The following is a 20,448-nucleotide window of genomic DNA, read 5'->3' on the forward strand; positions in this document are numbered from 1 at the left end:
ACAAAGGCCCAATGACGAGCTGAGGGAGTCAGACTCCAGCTTTACGGTTTTGTTGGGGGAAACCCGCTAACCGCGGGGCACGTAAAGGTTATTGCGCTGCAAGCATTTAAACACAAACTCTTTTCACACGATGATTACTTATTTCCCTTTGTTTCCATCGTTTATGGATGGTGCATGGTCACAGTCCTTCCTCGCCCTTGCCTTGAGGGAAACCATCATCATACATCATGTTTTAAATGATGCACTCTCCAGAGCATTGATGATGATGATGATGATGATTGCGATCCAGTGGTCATTTTCCGACTGACCCATGGAGATTTGGACCCACGCCACATTACGGATATTAAAAACTGCGTCGCGATTCATCTTTGCGCTGGCCGCCGCAGTAATGTCACAGGCTCAGAGCAGAGGTCACAGCACAGAGGGCAATGACACAAACACCATATTCCCAGATAACATGCTTTCCTTCTTTAAAACCATCCCGTTTTAACTTCAGATTCTCATTTTAATGCAAACTTAAGGTTTCTTGGACTTAAGCTTTTATCAGGTGTTTCAAGATCCACAAAACGTTTTAACCGCAACTGACTGTCGAATGAGTCAAACATGAATTCCTCCCATTATGTATGTATGGCACAAACCTAGTCATTACATGTACACTATATTCCTGACTGATGACCAGGTCACTTCTTGAAATAGCTTGTGCTTGTCACAAACCACTTCACATGAAGCACTGCAATCTCAGCCAGCTCCTAAAATATGCTTCACTGGAGCTAAGGACAGAAGTCACCTTGGCCGGCCATTACCACATTTAATTGTTCGACTGTTAACAGAAAACACTCAATTGCACTGACCCACTCCCTGTAATTTTCACAAACAACAATAATTAAGTTAGTTTACACATTGGTCCTAATGCTTTGTTTCGGTACATCTTTTCCTTGAAACTAAGCACTCACAATATAAGAACACGTAGGTTGGGGCACGCAGATGTCAGTCATAAAACACGTGTTCGAACACTCGCGTCGACGACGCGAACGTCAGCTCAGCAGAAAGGTGATGACCGCGCTTCTGAATACTCCTCTGCAGCAACAGAGAAGACATTAGCTCACTACAGACTCCGAGGCTGAGGGAGGTGAACGGCAAACTGAGCTAACCTCCAGCGTTCAGTGTCTACTGGAGGTCACCCTATTAATTCTCATTATAGGTCAACGGTTTTCGATAAATGTTGTATTATCGCTGTTTTCTACACTTTCGTTGTTTGTTTTTGTTTTCATCCAACGTTAAACGTTGCGATGCAAACGAACACATCAAACCAGCAGTAATGGTTTAATCTTGTCCAAAACTATTTACGCGACAGGTAGAGCGTTATCGTGGACGACAAACCTAACCTAACCAAATTTAACCTTTTTAAGCATACCTTCAAAATCATTACCTGACTGAATGCACGCAGCCCATCTGTTTCATGAGAGGGAGCATTCTGGGTGGGGCTGCTGGAGCGTCCTGCTGCCGCCACCTGCTGGCAAAAATCTTTTGAAGTTTTTAACCCTTCAGCCAAAAAAACTCTCTCAACCACCATATACGACACTAATGCATCATTGAATCCCGTGCCATTTTCTCTTTCTTCGTTTTTATGTAATACTAAATCGTATTTCAGAGATTTAGAAAGCATGCCTGTAAATGTTCATATTCTGCTCCATTTTCAAATGACTGTGGTGCGCCCCCCCCCCCCCCTCACACCCACACACACACACACACACTTAATATTTTAACTCATATTAATTATAACAGTTTATTGATTATACCAACTGCACTTTAATTAATATTTTACGAAAATGTGAAAAATGTCGAATCATTTACTACAATGATGTGGTGAAAAGTTTATCTTCTTAATTTGCTGTTGTGTCTTTGGCTGTAAAACACGTAAAGCACTGGTAAGACAGTTTATTTTAGAGCAGATCTACACTATTATCGGTAATTATCCACACATGTGGCCACCGAACCCATCTTTAAGTAACAATAGTTTTATCCATAAAATATGGCATCGTAATCAGTGTCATTCAAAAAGGATTTTCGCATCCGTTTTCTAATGATATGAGCATCCCGAAAGAGTAGGCATCTGTCGGCGCCCCAGGTTGCTAAGTAGTTGTCAGAAATTGGTAGGCCTAGAGGTGGCATTAGTGCCCTAACTGATAAAGACACCCGTGTGGGCTGGGCAGCGTGGGTTCAATTTAGCAGATGAGCAAGAAAGCAATAGCATTTGGCTTACCTAAACAAATTAATAACAAATTTAAGGTCGTGCCATGTTACACTTCTTCCAGTTTACCGGACTAAAACAAAAACAATCTGCGCGTGTTAGTTTGGTCATGAGTACATTACTGGTACATTGTCTAGTTACCCTATATACTTATATATATATATATATATATATATATATATATATATATTTAATACTGCAGATAAAAAATAGCACATTTAATTGTGAAAATAGTTTTGAGAAAATATACTTGAAGTCGTAGCGTTGTTTTAAAGGTTGGATGAGATTATTTTACTAAAACCAAATTCATAGTTTTGCCTTCATTTTAAAAGACAATCATCGGCAGTGTTACATGTCGTAAGCGCTCGAGTATTATTTCCAATTTATTTCATTCACGTAAATAAAATATCGGATGCCTAGCATGACCATAAGCTTTAATTGAACCCTCTCGGAATCAGGTCGTGGGGTGTCTTCTCTCTTGCATGTTGCCTGGGTAACTGCGTGGACTTTGTCACCCCGAGCCGCTTAGGTAGCATTAGCCTTGGAACTGCATCGCATCTGATATGGCTATTTATGTGATATGATTGCACATTTAGCTGATACTATTTTATTCAATCGATTTGTTTAAGAAAAGCGGATCGATATTGATTAGTTCATGTTATTAGTATAAACAAATAAGTAAATATTCACAAACACAAGCCCCTTCGCACAGACATACAAACATATATACATGCATACATACATATTTCGAATAAAGCAAACAAATATGTTTACTATGTCACTGAACTTGTGGTCCACAGGAGGCACGTCTAAGTAGATTAATATTTAAAGGACGCTTGGCTCTGTAGACCTGTAATTTTATTGCAGATGATTTTCCGTTTAAAGATGAAACACAACAAGATAATGACATTTTCTGTGCGGATGCAACTGCCTCTGCGCGCGCTCCCAGGAGAAGGCTTGTATTTGAATAACTTAACCCGGGACAGCGGGTGGGCGTGTTCAATCGGTAAAAAAAAATATGCACAATGGAAATTCTCAGAACAGCTTATGGTATCTAAACCGATGATTGGCTTTTGCTATATGTCAGGCGGCTTGACTGGAGTCATAAAGGCAGTGGTGTCGAGGAAATGCGTTTGGTCTTCACCCTGTTGCCTTTTATGTGGACAGTGCACGCCGAAGGCAGCATGTAGAGAACTCTTTTGTCCACTAATTAATTTAATTAAGTATGTATCAGCACTAGACTTCCTCTCAAGAAACCACATATTATCGAAATTTAGATTTGCTCACACTTGGTGAAAAGTTGCTCATGAAATCGAAAAAAAAAATCAGTGTAAAGAACCATCCTGGATAATTACCTCGCTTGTTTGTTTAATCAATGAATTTTCATCGACATTAACTCGCTGTTTTCAATACTCCAGACACTGGAAAACGTAATTCACTTAATTCACTCCCGGCTTTTGGAAACTTTCCCATTTGTGAATTTGTGGGATATTTGTTTAACGAAGTTCAGTGAAATCCAAAATTAAAAATACAAATTCGTACAGTACATAAACTGGTAAAAGCGGTTCTTCTCAAATAACAGAATAACTAGCTCAACCAGGCAGAATAAGAATAATCAAAAGACCATATTCTGTACACCTTCAAATTCTACAAAGTCAGCACTTATCGGCTAATTATAAGACATTCTGTTTAGGTAGTCATGTAATATTATAAAAGGAACGGAGGCTATTTTTAAGGCGTGTGCAACCTGCCTATGTACTGTGTGAATACACATACACGCATAGATTTGTTTATTTATTTATTCATTCATTCATTTATATAAGGAGTATCAAAGTTAATTGCACCGTTTTCGAATCATAAATGCAAACATAAATCAAACCAATAGATGCCTGCATATTTTATGTTCCTAACACTGTCTTAAGTAGCTCTCCGTTACAATAAATCATTGAGATGCTTCCCGGGAGCTTTCTGCACTCCGTGCACTGTGACTGAGAGCTCGTGCCCTTATTTTTAATGTCTGTTTAGTTACAGAGTTTTCAGCCATTGTCGTTTTATTGTGGTGTTATCTCCAGTTCTTGTTCCCTTGTTGTATCTCATTCCATGTTTTTCTTTTGCTTGCTCAAAGTTATTTTTCAATACGTAGATGTACATGAGAACAGCAATTGTGTAATTCTGTATACTCGGATAATTTAATAAAATTAAAACCATAGGCTTCATTTATATAGTTTGCTGTTTATGCTTGTCTTTTAATCTACATGCAAAAACGTGCTAAGCGTATTGTTTTGCATGCATTATTTGTAGTACATGAACTCTAGTTATTGCTATTGTTAGCCTACTGCTTTCCCATTAGCCACCAACCAAAAACTAAATAAAATACATAACAATATTAAGAGAAGAAAGAAACTGAAGAAGAAATTCATAAAAAATTAGCATGTCAAATTAATGCATCAATTAAGAACATGAAGTGCTTTAGTTATCTTTATCAACACTCAAAACTTCCCGAGGAGAGATGTCTAATTATTTTTTTATCTAATTTGCAGGCTTTGACAAGTAGTCCAAATATTTATGCACAGAACCAAGGTGTGGACGTTGATACGAGCGGTGATGAAGGTGACAACATTCTGTTGAGAGACAGAGTTTCTACATACTGAGTGTCAACCGTCAATTAAACAATAGGACCATTCTGAAAGAAACTTAGCGCGATTTCACACAGAAACCAACCCCGGACATAGCCTAATAAGGAAAATACGTTTCCAACAAAGTTAGAGGTACTGTAAATAAACCTCTTTACGTTCTATCACTGTTAAATGAATCAAAATAAAATGGAATTCCTATTTAAAAAGTGACACTTTACTCGTAATACTAGTTTGAAATAACTTTAATGCCAAGCTACAAACCAGTGCTAACGGTTAAGCCCGCTCCATCGGTACCTGAGTCTAACAGCTCACATTCCCCATTGTCTTTGGACATATTGAACGTTTCGCCTGTAAGACGCAGCGATGGCCTCAAGTGAGGCGGTATTCTGCTTTCATCCGAGCAGACCAAACATACAGAGATTTACTCACAAACCTTAACGAGTAAAAGTTACTCTCCTTGTTACTTGAGTAACGCAGATATAGAGAGAAGACGTATTTGCAGAAATTTAGCTTACTCGGTCAGTATGTTTTCTTTTTTAAAAAAAATGAATATGATTTGTTCCCGCACATTGATCAGAATGAAGGCTGTCAAGATATGATCATTTAATACTCCTCAGCTTTTAAATATATCAAAGTACCATTTTACTTTACAGTGATAAAACTAACAGGAGTTTAAAATAAAATCACATATCAATGTCCATTTGTGCACCATTAGAAAACGTCTATTTGTCTATGTATTATGTATGACAGACATTTCTTCTAATTCCAGAATGCCTCATACTGCGAATTCCAACGCGAAGGAGAGACAGCTCAATGAGAACTACACAACATGTCTCAGAATACTTACCGTGAAGAGAATGTGAAATCTGAAAATTACACAAAGTAATTTTGGCGAAGACTTCACCTTGAAAAAGAACTAAATTTTTAACTCTTTTCTATTAAGGCTAACAAGTTTGTCGGGCAGTTATAGGGTATTTAACAATAAACGATTAATTACATCGACGAGTCAATCAAAATTACTAATACTAAGTTCATAATCGTAAATAAATATGGACTGTTGTAAAGATTTCACATTATATAATGCTTATATACGGTCGAGCGCTAATACAGACAAATATGCCTGAAATCAGGGGGAAAAAACCGTAGTCCGGGTTAGATTTGACCTATACCAGCCAAATCCACCAATCTCAATTTTCTTTCTGTTTTTTTCAAAATAATTGCCAACTAGTTAGCTAACTAGGTTGCTAATGTGTTTGTTAAATAACCAAAAAAATAATACATTCGATCTTACAGGCTCTTGGAATGCATCGTGTGAAGTTCTTAAATTTGGTCAACTCAGAATAGATTTGTTCCGCACGCGCAATCGGGTTTATTGCGCGTGGACGAATTTCCTTTATTTTCCGGTTAAAATGGAGCTCAGATGCTAGTGCATGCTGATATTTTCCTTCACAACATAATGTAACATTTCATTTTCTCCAGAAAGAGATCACAAACATCTGTTTGAAATCCCCTCTTTCTTTTGAATAAAAATGTCATAAATTTCTCTTGGTCAGTATGCAGAATGAATTCTCACTGATCTTGTTATATAGTGACTGTGGTTTGACTTAATGATTTATCACAAGCTTGTCCAGTCTAGTGCTTTCCATGTGTTGGGCTGGAAAGACTGCCCGCTGGTTAACCCATCCTGTGCTTTGTGCTTCATGTAGGGAGACTGGTACAAAAGATCCGACCAATTCTTCAGTCTTCTATCTATCATCTGTTCTCATCCATGGTAATTCCTACGTCCAGTAGTCACATTCAATAATTAATTTATTTAGATTTACCGCATATGTGATAACATTTTATTCAGTATTCCCCAAATACAACTGATAGACATGTATCAATGGCTGATTGAGAGATTGATGGAATGAATGTGTACAGGATTGTAATGACTGATTGATTGGGGAGGATGATGACAGATGATTTTAAAATCATAGATCCAGTATCACAATTAACTGGAAGGACAGTCATGCTGTATGCCAGTAGATCTGTAGATTTCAATTACATAGTTGCGCCATATTCTCTCTCAACTGTATTAACCCCGCAACCTGATCATTCATATTATATCTTCAAATATATTTGCTGAGTAAAGTGGTCCTCAAACACCCTCTTGCACCTATTATAGCACTTAGCGGAATGCTGTATGTTATATGATGACTCATACCTTCGATTGTGACGCTGGTTATTTGGTATTGTCGCTGTTCTTAGCCTAACCTTTTTGTATGCACTTTTGTCAGTCACTCTGGATAAGCGCTTCTGCAAAATGGCTACATGTAATGTAAATGTACCATGCTCAAAGGATCACAGAGCACCACACTTGAATGGGAGAACAGAACAGGTCAGTGGTTTCCTTTACAGGTGAATCTTCATGAGGCCAGCAGGTCACAAGCAAATTCTGGCAAACATTTTGTATGGTGATAAAAACCATGATTTTTTTTTCACTTCAGATGCAGAAGATAAAATAGGCTACCATCTAAAGACATTACAAAGGCCTCTGTTTAGTCTGCCCACAGTGAGCTTTGTCCTGAACTCAGGAGTTATGCATTTCAAAAAGTGTTATGGTTTTTTTAAGCACTGACACAAAACTGTTGGATCAGCGGTCGATGAAGAAACTGTCCGAGGGAGAGTCAGTCACTCGAAGGACAGAGGACAAAGGGGATTGTGGGTCTGTTGAACCGAGAGGTCTGAGTGGGCATGTTCTCCACAGTCTCTTGCACTCTTCTTCGGTCAAACTGAAGCAGCTGCTCCATTGCGATCCCAGACTACCACATGCGTGCAGAATCCTACACCTGAAGATGCCTCAAGTGGGTGCCTCTCTGCACATGTGTTTTGATCCCGGCTCAAAGGCCAAATTCCCCTTCTTACACATCTCCCTCAGCGTGAAAAGCTCCTTTTACACCTTTACGTTGTACAGCCGGATACAGAAAATGGATACATTTGGACACTTCCTTTACAGCGCACTCCCTCCGTGACATTTGTCCCCTTAATGTGAGTTAATTTGGCAGATATTACTTTGGCAAATCGCTCCTCCAAACTGCTACATCATTTATGCGGGGGACTTCTGCAAACTTTGAAAAATTAATGCCTTTAATTTTGGTTGATGGCAACATCAGCAAGGCTCTGTAAATTGCACTTTAATGAGATTTTGCTACAGGGGATAATCTGGTACTGACAGCAAAAAAAGAGAAGAGAACATCTTGAAAACATCTGCAGACCTATGATTCTTCTCTGCCGATTACAGGCCGCCACAAGACGCCGGGAACACGGGCCAGGAGGCCGGGCGGCAAATGGAGATCGGATCTGCGCAGCGACAGCAGGGCTACCTGAGAGCAATCGCTATCTTTCAATAAGAAATTAGTCAGCGCGTCTGACAGACGGATGTATTGCTTTATGTAACGGGGAAGGGCCGATTTGGCTGAGCACACGCAATCGAACAAACAGCGTAAGCTATTAGATGCACGGGAGGATATGTCCCACGAGCCCTACTGTAGGCGCGATTCCAAGCGAGTGACAAGTTAATGCAGTTTCCCTCTGACCGACAGGGCTGTGGGAGGGGAGTGAGTATCCCTGGTTTGACAAACCTCTCCTCTGATATTGGCAGAGCATTCATCCAGGTGTAAGGCGTGAACTCTGAACGGAGGACATACTCACACGTATGGCTCGTCCTCAGGGCTCCCTTTAATGCAACGTTAATCTGTCCTGCTCTAACCGTGGGCACAACATGACTTAGAGCACGGACCCTGCAGCAGTGAAATGGTGAAAATCGCACCACAAAATCAATATCCTTTATCATCATCACTTTCATCATTGTTCATCATTGTTATTCTCCCGAGAACCATGGATACATAGGCATTCTGATTTTTGTTGTGTTCTGATTATGTTTCCTTGGCACTTTGCAAAAACGGCCATTGATCTCTGATGGTGTGTCGGGCACACTCCAAACTCGACTGCGAGGGATAGTTTGAGAACAGATCACACAGTTTATGTGACATTGACTGCACCCATAGTGGCAATACGATAGATGGTTGTTTATACCATGTTGAATTAAAGCTTCATAGCATACATATCATCGCAGAAGAGTCTCAAAACTGCCTACACTTTTCTGTTGCCTCACAATGAACATTTTTGCAAATTCCAACATATTTAAGTTTAAGGATTGAAAAAAGAGTGCTTAAGCAGTACATCACAAATACCCACATCTCCATAAACAGTAAACTACCTAGATTTTGGAAATGTGTGAGATTTTGTCCTGATTATGAACAGCATTTAGTTTAAAATGGGACTATCAATGTTTACATGGCATTGTAACTGTTTTCTTAGTCAACTTGGTTGGGTCTACACCAATCACCACACTACACTCCCTTGTACCATCTTGAATATTGCACCATCATGTCCACCTGGCAGTAAGCCATTTCATTTATGGTATGGGTTTGGGGAATGGGTGGTGGTGGATCCATGTCAGCTAACAGCTCATTCTAGCAAGATTTAGCAACGTCTTTAACATTGCCGTGACAACAATGCTGATTTGTATATTTCTGCATTGTGCCTCCATGCAGCGGTAATCACATGTGTGTCTCTCACCTCAGTAGAAGGAAAAAAAGAGTAGAGAATGCGGTCATGTTATCAGACTCCCAGAAATTCCTGCCATCTATCATCACATTCACATTCAATGTTAAAAGGGCTGCCAATGGTTTCCATGTGCTACCCTGTAACCCTGCTACAGAGCAGGACATGTTCTGAGCTGTTTGATGGTGTCTCTTATGAAAAACATTCCTTCTCTGAGCGTGCTCTTCACTGCGAGAGACATTTCCTTGTGAGGAGAGCGCTTGGGATACCGAACTTGGGTCTCCTCCTTGCCGAGCCTTGGCATTTTTGGAATACTTTGAAGAGGACAGAGCTCCAGGCTCTAGGCTGTAACGTTGTGTTTCTCACAGCCTGCTCACACGAGCACATGCGAAAACCATCTCCTTTGAGTACGTCCTTGCGTTTCCATGAGCCATAACCATGATTGGCTGTGGTTCCGGAGTTTGCAATGATTAAAAATGAGACATCCCTGACTAGCTGGACCGTGCCGCCATGTACTCTCGTGTCCCACATGGTCATCGTTCAGCCCTCTGAGCTTTTTCTTTTTTTTTTGGAGCGGCGATTTGAATGAGGCCCCGCGATTCATGCCAGGAATATTTCCAATGAGAAGTCGTGCCCATGTCAGGGGAGGGCCGGGCCCTTGATGGCGGCGCTGCGTGGTGCTGTCAGAATGGCGGCCTGTGGTGCAGTGATGCACACATTGGAGCCCCACCCGCTCCCCAACCCCCCTCCACAGGGGAGGCCAGAACACACTGTGCCCCATACGGGCAAAGTGCAGGACTACGCAGTCATCACCCCATACACTAACACTCTGACATGACAGAGAGCGACAGAGGGGGAGAGACCATCTCACTGATCCTACTCCGTTCGCCAATTGCACCCCCCCCCCCTCCAAAAAAAAATATCAGCCATTAATTTGCACGCATGGGTCAGTTACATCAACGCACTGCCAGCCCACAATCCAGCAAAACGCATCAGCTTTGAGCCTTCTGCGCCTCCTGACAAGATCATAAGAGACAGCTTACCGTAAACAAACGATTTTCCTGGTCAGACGCATCCATCCACTCAGAAAAACAGCCAAAGTCTGGCTAAAGGGCTCTAATGCTCAATCATGTGTAATAGACTGTAAGCAAGTAGTGATGACTAACAAATGAGTTTCATCATGGCTGCACATTGCTGAGAATCACAGCGGTATCATACGAACAGGGACTCTGATCTGCGCAAACCATAAGGATGCATCAAGTAGCCAGGGCTGCATTTTTAGGGGAATGAAGGTACTGCAATGACCTGGAGATGCATGACCTAAGAGCATGGTGCCCAACGGCCTCTCTGGCCATTCTGCTGGAAAGAAGAGAAGGAAAAAAAAACGTTGTGGTTTTAGATCATTAAGTTTTAACAGGGCTTCACTGTTTTTCTGTTGAAAAAAGAAGAATCTTTCAGATGTGGTTTAAAGAGTGCCAGTTGTGATTGTAACGTGTCAGTCCAGAGAATTTAACACAAGGGATCCTTGTAAAGCACATTTTCAACCCCCCCAGACACACACAAACGCACACCACCACTACCATCACCCCACTAGCTGCCCCAACAAAAGCCTATTTCACAATGCCGCTAACCCAACAAAGTGCTGTCTGCTGTTCAGCCCAATGTCTAGCATAATGGGATTAATCATGTGAACAGCACATTTGGTGTGAAAGCCCATGTGTCACGTGATTTTTTATGATGTTGCTGTGGAATATTACACGATGAGCAATGAGGATCCACCATGCGGGCTGTTGTGGAGAGGTGAGCGGGTGTGCATTAGATGGCCATGCGGACACATGTGTCTAGCAGCAGTGTGTTCTGGGAATCCCTGAAAGCATGCTCTGGAGAGTGCCGAAAGTGCAGTCTGTTAGGGGTACATGTTTTAGGGGTTCACGTTTACCTGCAAGCACTGTGTATGGCATCAATGGTTAAATCTCAAATTGCAGACTTAAAATGTAAAAAGAGTGTCACTGATGCAAAAATGATTAAAGCCAAGTCTTCACAACAGCTCCACATACTTATGGCCGCACAGACATGCCCTTACACACACACACATACACTTGCACATTTTGTATATACTTAGTGGGATATACATTCATATTTGTCTTTTAAAAATACACATTTCAATAAATGTATGTCCATACAAAATAGTTTCAGTTAATTTTTCCTTCCAGAACATTTTTGCATCATTTTAAAGATAACTGTTGGTTTGCTTCCTCAGACAATTGTGTGCTATATGTTTACATACACACACATATATACAGTAGTTATAATTTGACATGTATGCTTTGTATACATCACTTTAATCATTTCAGTGTTTACCATACACTTCACAAAGCCTTGTATTTTCTTGGCATCACTGAGAGGAAGTAGCAATTATAAGTACAGCTATCTCTGCCCTTGATGAATTCTGTTTCTCCCTCACACTTTGATAAATAAGAGAATGATTCCAATCCTACATTATATATGGTAATTAAAGTGAAAAATCTTGTCACTATGCAAATCCTTAATTGGACTCCAAGAGAGATATCTAGAATCCCTCCTTAATAACAGGAGATGACTAGGGACCAAAAAAAACAAAGCACGCCAAGTCGTGGCTTTAAAAGTTCAATCAATCACCAAACGGAAAACAACCAATTTAGCACAGCTTGTGCGGAGAATCTTAAGAGCCAGGTAATGTCCTTTTAATCATTGTGCTGTAAAATTAGCTTCCCCATTGTCATAATATTGAAACAAAAGAGACAACACACGTATTGAGGATAATATTTCTCAGGAAGTTATAGTGTAGGCCAATTTCATAAAGCGTTACGTTCTGAGACAGTTTTATTGGCTTGCACGTGTGTACAAACGAAACACAAACCATGACGGTCTCACAACTGGCACACAGACGATAAAATTTGGCGATGGAAAGAGAAGAAAAGACATCACCTACAAAGGCATTTTTATTCCCTGTCGTGGAAGGAAATTTATTGGTATGCTTTCTAATTTTTGCCGCTGTTTCGATGCGTGTCGGGTAAAGAACATCGGAAGATGCTCCGAAGCGTCGTATTCTTTGCGACGCGCGGATATGCACTTGCTAAGCCATCCCCGTCAAAGATAAAAGCGTTTTCCGGCGTCGAGTTCTCACTCATTAAGCACTATTCCAACCATCTGTGAAACGTCGCGAACCCACCTGCTTCGCTTTAGGCCTGAGAGGGAGGATCTTCTCTGTTTTTTTTTTTTTTTTACAATGTGCACAGCCCACATATCTGTCAGAACAGGAGTCTAATCTACTTCTACTGAAGGGCTCCTCAGCAGATTTATAGAGCCCTCTCTTGTGCAAATAACTCCAAATATTGTGAGGACAAGAAAATACTCACAGCTCAAACACACACACAACTTGGAATGACAGATAGACCACATCGCTGAAACACCTTAACTCTTCCATTTTTAAAAGTGGGCTTTGTATTGTAACTCAGGGTTGTCTTTGCAGCTACTTTTTTGCAGATTATCTTAAATGGACGAGTATGTACTCATAATCACCCTCATGCTATGGTAGCGTGTGGTGTTGCCTTAGTCACAAAACCCCAATGCACTTTGCCCTTAACTTCAGGCTGGAAATTCAATGTTTCAAGCCTTTATCCATCTCTTAAAAATGATGAGTTGGATGGTCATTAGTTGTTAGATGGGAAATTAAGAAAAATAAACCAAAATGTGAAAGAAACCTAAAAAAGTGAATGTGTGTTCAAACCACATACTCAAACATAGAGCCAAAGAGGGCCTTGGTCTAAGTTAAAGTGAACCTCAAAACAGGAGGGCTGGGATGGCGCTCTGGAGTTTTGGCTGGCGCCTTTGAGAGATGACCACTGCCTTGGACATTGGCCCATGAGTCCCAGATGTGTGTGCCATTTTTTTCGGGGTGACAGCGGGCCGCACTCCGTCCTGCTGAGTCCTTCTGAAATAAGAGACCCTTGAAGTAGGGGCCTGCTACGTTGAGTCTGTCCCGGGCACCCTTCAGGTCTGAGATCCAAAACCGTCTCCTGACGCTTAAAGACGCTTCGAACCTGCCTGACCAGACAGTGGTCCCTGCCCCACACACCCCTCACCCCCCCACACCACCCCCCTCAGACCACCCCTGGCCCGGTCAGGGACCCCTGCGTGCACCTGCCGTAAAACTCAAGCCACAGTCCCATCCCCGGCTTTGAAGTGTTCAAAGCATAGCTGGCTGACCTTTGATGCGGCCTGGCACGACACATGTTCAAGCCACATATAAACGGGCCCCTCCCTGGACAGCGCGGGATTGTTTACCTCCAAGAGGGAGATGTGAGGAGCCCGCGGAAGCCGTCGCGCACCCTCTCCCGCCAAGGGTGGGGTGAAGGGGGGTCTCTCTTTTTGAGCGTGTGTGTGTGTGTGGGGGGCAGAGGAGGGGCCGGGATAAGACTGGACATTGCTTAGAGTGACAGCTCGCAACCCTTGAAGGTCCCTTCTTCTCGCTTTCATTCTGAGCACCACAGCGCTTTTTTTTTTTTTTGATGCATCGACAAGCCAAAAAAAGAAGACGTGGTGCCAGCGCCGTTGTGCCACACTTCAGACAGATTCTTCACATTCATCCCCCTCTTCTGAAGAGCTCACCTCGACAGAGGGACACGCGCTAACCTACAGAACACAGAAAGTGTGTGTGCTGCTGTTGATTGCACACTGTCTTCTAGCTGTGTATTAGACTATCACATTAATATACGGCCCATCATCATGCCATTTCAATGTCCTCCTTCAAGGCACTGGCATCCATTTCAGATACAGATCACCCTCCATCAGAAAAGACAAACATCTTCAGTGGCAGGGTGAAATGTATCTGTTGGCACACATTTATTGTGCTGTGTACATTTAGGCTGAAATTGACCAAAGCGCAAGACTGCATTATGGGTAGCATGTATGCAAAAATGTTCAGGAATGCAGTTGTGCTGGATACATTGAATTTCACTCAAAACTCAAGCATGATTTTGATTGCAAGTCAGTTTTGTGATAGGTATTTATGAGGTCTTTGCCTGGCATATCCAACTGAACTCTTTCTCTTGGCTCTAGAGCTGGATTGAATCAGCAGTTTCCCTTAAATGTAACTTATTTAACCCCAAGGCTTAGTTCTAGAAAGTTGAGAGATCATCATGGCAATGGCAATATGTAGTAGTCTGAGTTAAGGACAAATGTTAATTGAATCCAGTCCAGGTGTTAGCGTGTAGCGCGTGTTGACTCTGTATTGAATGCAAAAATGCAAAAGCTCCAACACATGCTTACTGACAGTTAAAATGTAAAGTATTAGTGGCATTCCAGGGAAGAATCCTGCAAGAAATTGAAGTATTTCTTTGTCCTTTCTGTGATTTATTCATTGTTGTCATAATGTAGTAAATGTACTGTATCGACTCCCCTCACATTTTGATTTACAGAAATTATAAATCAAGAAAGAGCATAAAAAATATATGTTTATGTGAGCAATGAGCTGAAAAACATGTATATGTGAATGAATTATGAAATTTATGCAAGCAGGTCTGCGCTGGTTATGCACAATAAAGCACTGCTTTTTATAAGCTTGCCATTTTTAATGCTCTTTGCCCTGTAAATGTCAATCAGGGCGCAAAGATTTGCAGATAATTTTGGGAGTCAACTTTCATTGCAAGAACAATGCTGTCAGTGGATGAACTTTTGAAAAAAAAGTTCACCACATATGATATGAGTGCCAAAATATATTACTGTACAAAACTTGGATACAATATTTTTCCCCTATCTATGTGTGTTATGATTTTTCATTGCTAATACCGCTCCTGTGTGAATTTCAGTACATGGACCATGTTAATTAAGGCAAGCTAAATTGGGTCTACTTTCTTACTTTCCTATTTATTCTTATGTTGTTCTTTGCTTGTCTGTAGCTGCTGTGTATGCACATACGCAATAAAAATGTGGAGTGAAATGGTCTGAAAGCAAGAGGTCTATAATGTGGAACAGCTAAAGAGCACAGTGTGTACAACGTGGAACAGCCAAAGAGCAAGGTGTGTACAATGTAAAACAGCAAAAGAGAAAGGTGTGTACAATGTGGAACAGCTAGAACATGTATATACTGAATAAGGAACAGCCTTAAAAATAGTGTTGTCTACAACTTTGAAAGGCCAAAAAATGCTGCTTCAACAGTGTGAAACAGTCGGAGAGCATGGTGTGAATAACAGTGAACAGCCAGAAAACAGGGTATCTACCCTGTGAAAGCAGCCAGGGACAGTGGTATGTGCCAAAAGTACAGTGTCTGCAGTGTGAAAACACCCAGAGAGTCAGGCATTTACAATGTGCTCAGAACGCAGGTTGTATGCGTTATGAAACCTGACAGAATTCAAGGGGTCTGCAATGTGACCCTTGGAATGTGCAATATCTCTGAAGCTGTCAGTGCCTTTGAAGATTCCATCAGCTTTTAAGTTAATTGGATTTACTTTAATGAATAGTTCTCTGGCCACCATGCACCACAGGAGCAGAACATTTCCTATAGCAAGACCATATTTACAGATGTTTTTCTGGCTTCTGTATTACTCTGTTCTGGTATTCCCAAGCAGTTTCTCCTGTAAAAAGATTATGTCTTGAAACATGTATATATATATTTTTCCTTTTAGATACTATATAGAAAATAAAATGACTCAAGAAATGATGTCATATCAAGGTATGAAATTGTGAAGTAGCTGGCTGATGATTTTAACAATAAAAATAGAGTGAGATCTGGAGTATCATGCAAAAAAAAAATATTCTTACTAAAACACACACGATAAGAACTACTGGCTTCGCAGGACTGGTGAGTAGAACAGTAAAGAGTAATAAGAGTAATGCGCCACAGCCCAACACTGCAGCTCCCTCATAAAACAGTATCCCTCCATTTTCAGACAACTGTTTAATACCTACCATGGATAATTTCATTGAAATCGGGGGTGGAAAACTGAACCAGTGACGGTTTCCTGTTCTCCGCAACAAGCAATGACGAGCAATTACGATTACACAGCTATGGCGGTTGTGAGAATTCGATAGCAATATTGTTATGTTGACACTTTTGAATATTGGGTGGGTAACCGGTGAGGCAACAATTTGATTCGCAGTAAGTACACACGCACTTGAAGGGAAATCAAGTCCGTTTTGGTGAAGATTAGACCAGCATTCACACAAGGAGTCAAATCGAAAGTCTCAAGTCACGGTGAGTTCTCCTAATCTTCTCTAGTATTTGGAGGCTGAACAGTGTCTGACTTAGTAAAATTACTTTCATGTAAACTGTCGGTTCCCAAGATGGTATACTTAGATTGTCTCCATGGGGATTGCTTGAGAGTGATTTTGTTGTGGGTGTTTTTTGTAAACACTGTTCAAGGCTTAAAAATATCTTTCACCAAAATTTACCAAAAAGATCATACGTGTGTAGAATAGGTTAATCTCTTGCACGCATATAGAGCATATATAGTCTGGTCATTATAAAGAGATACTGACGTCAGCTTTGTCAACGTGACATGCAACCACGCAAATACATACATAAAATGTTTGGTTTTCCCAATGCCAATAAGGTAGCCTACGAAGATGCATATGTAACCACCCTCGCCGCCACTAACGTCTGCTAACATGCAGGCTCGCAGCATCAATCTGTTCTGCATCAGGCTCGTATTCTTGCCAATCACGTGCGGACTGACAGAAACTGCCGAGTGCCTCCGCGTGTTCCCTCGTTGTTTCATGTAGCGTGCCAAGCGTGACAGATGTAACTAGGCACGGAGTACGCCTCTGACCCTTGTAAAATTCACCATGCATTTAATCAGTTCGAAAATGTATTCCACGGTTCTGCTTGATTCGCGTGAAAGAAATGCGATGAACCCACGTGAAGGTTCATCAAAACTGTTGGGCCCGAGTTGGACGAGGCAGCGGGTCTAACCATTCCCACAGCCTTGACACCAGTCTCCGAAAAAGCAATTCAACCAATCTGTTTGTTTCATATCGAACTTCTTCATATGAGCGCCAGTGGAAAAAGTTTATTTATTAATGAATTGGCCTACCTTTGCCTGCCTATGTATCTATTACAAATGTAGCTAAATTCTTTTAATGGGAGCACCCGAACTAAGTGCAAAACTTTTGGACCAAACCTTCAAAACCAGGTTTGGGACATTCTGACATTATCTCTTTATTCTCGATTGCACCCTCATTTCAAGGTGAAATAAAATACAACGTACTGTGTGAGTAACTGTGTGCCAATGTCAATGAGTCAAAACTAAAGTGTTTCGATCGGTAAAACCGGTTCCGTTCCGTTTGTTTATTTGTTTACTGTGGTCGTATTAAAAGCGGTCAGATTTATTGTCTTGGTAGTTCATTAAGAACTCACCGCAACGAAGTTAATAGCTTTAACTGTTTTCCTAACCTTACACTTTTAAAAAAGGCAATTGAAAAAGAGTAATCTATCAGTACTCCCCTCAGCCCCCCCACCCCCACCCCCCCGTCTGTGCACTGAGAACGTTTCTCAAATTCGTTTTCTAGACCAACTTTAGAAGAAAAAAGAAAAACAGTGTAACTATAACAAGATAGGACCCCTTTCCCATTTTTCTACTTTTACTTCCTGTCGCATTGTTCTCGCTGTAGTGCTCTTTCTTACAAGCGTTTTATTAACTTAATTCTTCTCTATTCCTCCTTCCAGACTATTCAAAAGCAGCTTTGTGATTGCCAGAAAGAAAAAAAAATTCCAAGGCGCTTCCCGTTCAATAGACGGGAATAAAGGCGGAGGCTGGGACGGCGGTGTAGCCCACGCATGCAGAACATCCCAATCTGTTTTTGTGCATTGGATTGGCGAGGGGGCAGCGGGGAGGTTGCTGGCAGCCCAATTCACTACAATAGGGGGCTGGGCAGCTGCTCCGTCCCCACAAAGACTTCAGTCTTCTGTCTGCCCTGTTTACTTAGCGCTCATTCGGGACTCCGCAAAACACTTATGTCTCACACACACGCTTATCAAGCCGACTTAATTAGCGTTGGAAATAAAACACGTTCTTTTTGTCGATCGGGACAATTCGGCTCCTACAATCAATGGCCCATGTTTTAAATAACGATTTATTCAGATGAGCCTATAAATGTCGTTGTCGCAATAAGTCACACTTTAGTAGGCCTCTTGTACAAATTAACAACCATAATTTGATTGTGTTACGTTAACCTGTAGGCCTATGAAAAGTGCAAAAGAGAAGATATTCCTCTCTCGCTCCCTTTCTCTCCTTTGTGTGTGTGTGTGCTCACGTTCGTGCGTGAGACGGAGGGACTGGTAAAACCGTGTTCCCATAATTTAATCGTATAAATTGTATCAGTAAGTGATGGTGTTTGAGCTGCATTCTGTAATTCGCATTGTCGCCCGAATGGTGTGCCCGCTGTATCGATTTCTTGTTTAAAATCAATTTGACTTTGGCAATTTGACAATAGGACATAGCAAACCACAGCTGTTTCCAAGGGCCATTTTTTAGATTGCCTAGGAACCGGGAGAGAGAGAGAGAGAGAGAGAGAGAGAGAGAGAGAGAGAGAGAGAGAGTCGAACACAAAAATCTTGAAGTAGCCTACTTAACTGGTCTGCATCGTCCATCTTTGATTCACAGACGCATCTACAGTTCTACGAGCACAGCCTTTGATCCTTTTGAATTTTTAACACCAGCCTGTTATTCACCCAAATTCCTTGGTTTTCCATAGAAACATGTCGCTTCGTGCGGCATATTGATGTTTTCTTCGTCGAGGGGGTTATGATACGGTGAATCAAAAAGTAAAAGGCACGGACAATGCTGGTATTCATGGCTGGCTTTTGTGTTCTGTTTAGTTTTGTGTCATTATTCACGACCATCCTTTCTAAAAAAAACTGAAAGGAAATATTGAAGAAAATAGTCTTTATTATGTTATTGTTTATTATTATGATGCTGCACAGCCTCTAGTAACCTCAAATCTCAGATGCTTGTGAACGCTCAGCTATAGGTGAGCGTTCTCTCTTTCTTTATATATATATATATATAAAGAAAGAGAGAGAGAGATACTCGAGAATATTTCATACTCGAGAACGTTTAATACAGCACAGTGCGCCAAATTAACTGCAATACCTTGTTGCTGAAGTGGTGCCTCATGTCAACATTCAGGGCAGTCTATTTGAGTTACTGGCGCAATCATCAGGTTACCACGAGCCCCCTCCCCCCTTCTCCCTGCCTCTCGCTCTCTTGTACCTCAGACGCACACACGCACGCACGGTCAGCATAAAGCAATAGTTCGGTACAGTATAACGAGAATAGTGAAATTAAGAAAGAAAATAAATACCATTGGTTTTATTGTATAATTATATAACTTTACAATTAAAAAAATACCTGTGAAAACGACTGCGCACGGCTCCATAGTACCGAGATTCAACGCTCGGAATCAACCAGGACAACAATAATCAATTCGTTCAGAAAATAATGCTTCGGCTGTACAGTTTTAATACATTATGAAATGCATTTAAGATGGTTTTGAACTTAACAATATGATTTTCACTTGTACGGCACAAAATTATTTTGTCTAGAAAATCTGTGATTTTCCTAAATGTTGGCCTACGTTTTAATAAATTCATTCTCAGTTAGCATCACTTAGATTTTACTGTTTACCACCACACTTTATTGGAACCAAACAATTTATCTCGTATATTTAAAAACGGGTCTTAACCTGATGAAAATAAACACTACAAGTGATGCAAGAGTCTGTAAATATCCACCTTACACTCTCTACAAGAAGCGGAACTAATATGAAATAGAAGACTACAACTAGCAATAGTATTGACCTTCTACCTCCTGCACTACTACGACTACTACTACTACCAATAACAACAACAATAAAACTAATAGTAGTTGTAGTGGTAGTTGTTGTTGTTGTTGTTGTTGTTGTTGTACGTTGTTGTAC

Source organism: Megalops cyprinoides, chromosome 20, assembly GCF_013368585.1.
Source record: "Megalops cyprinoides isolate fMegCyp1 chromosome 20, fMegCyp1.pri, whole genome shotgun sequence".
Taxonomy (NCBI): Eukaryota; Metazoa; Chordata; class Actinopteri; order Elopiformes; family Megalopidae; genus Megalops; species Megalops cyprinoides.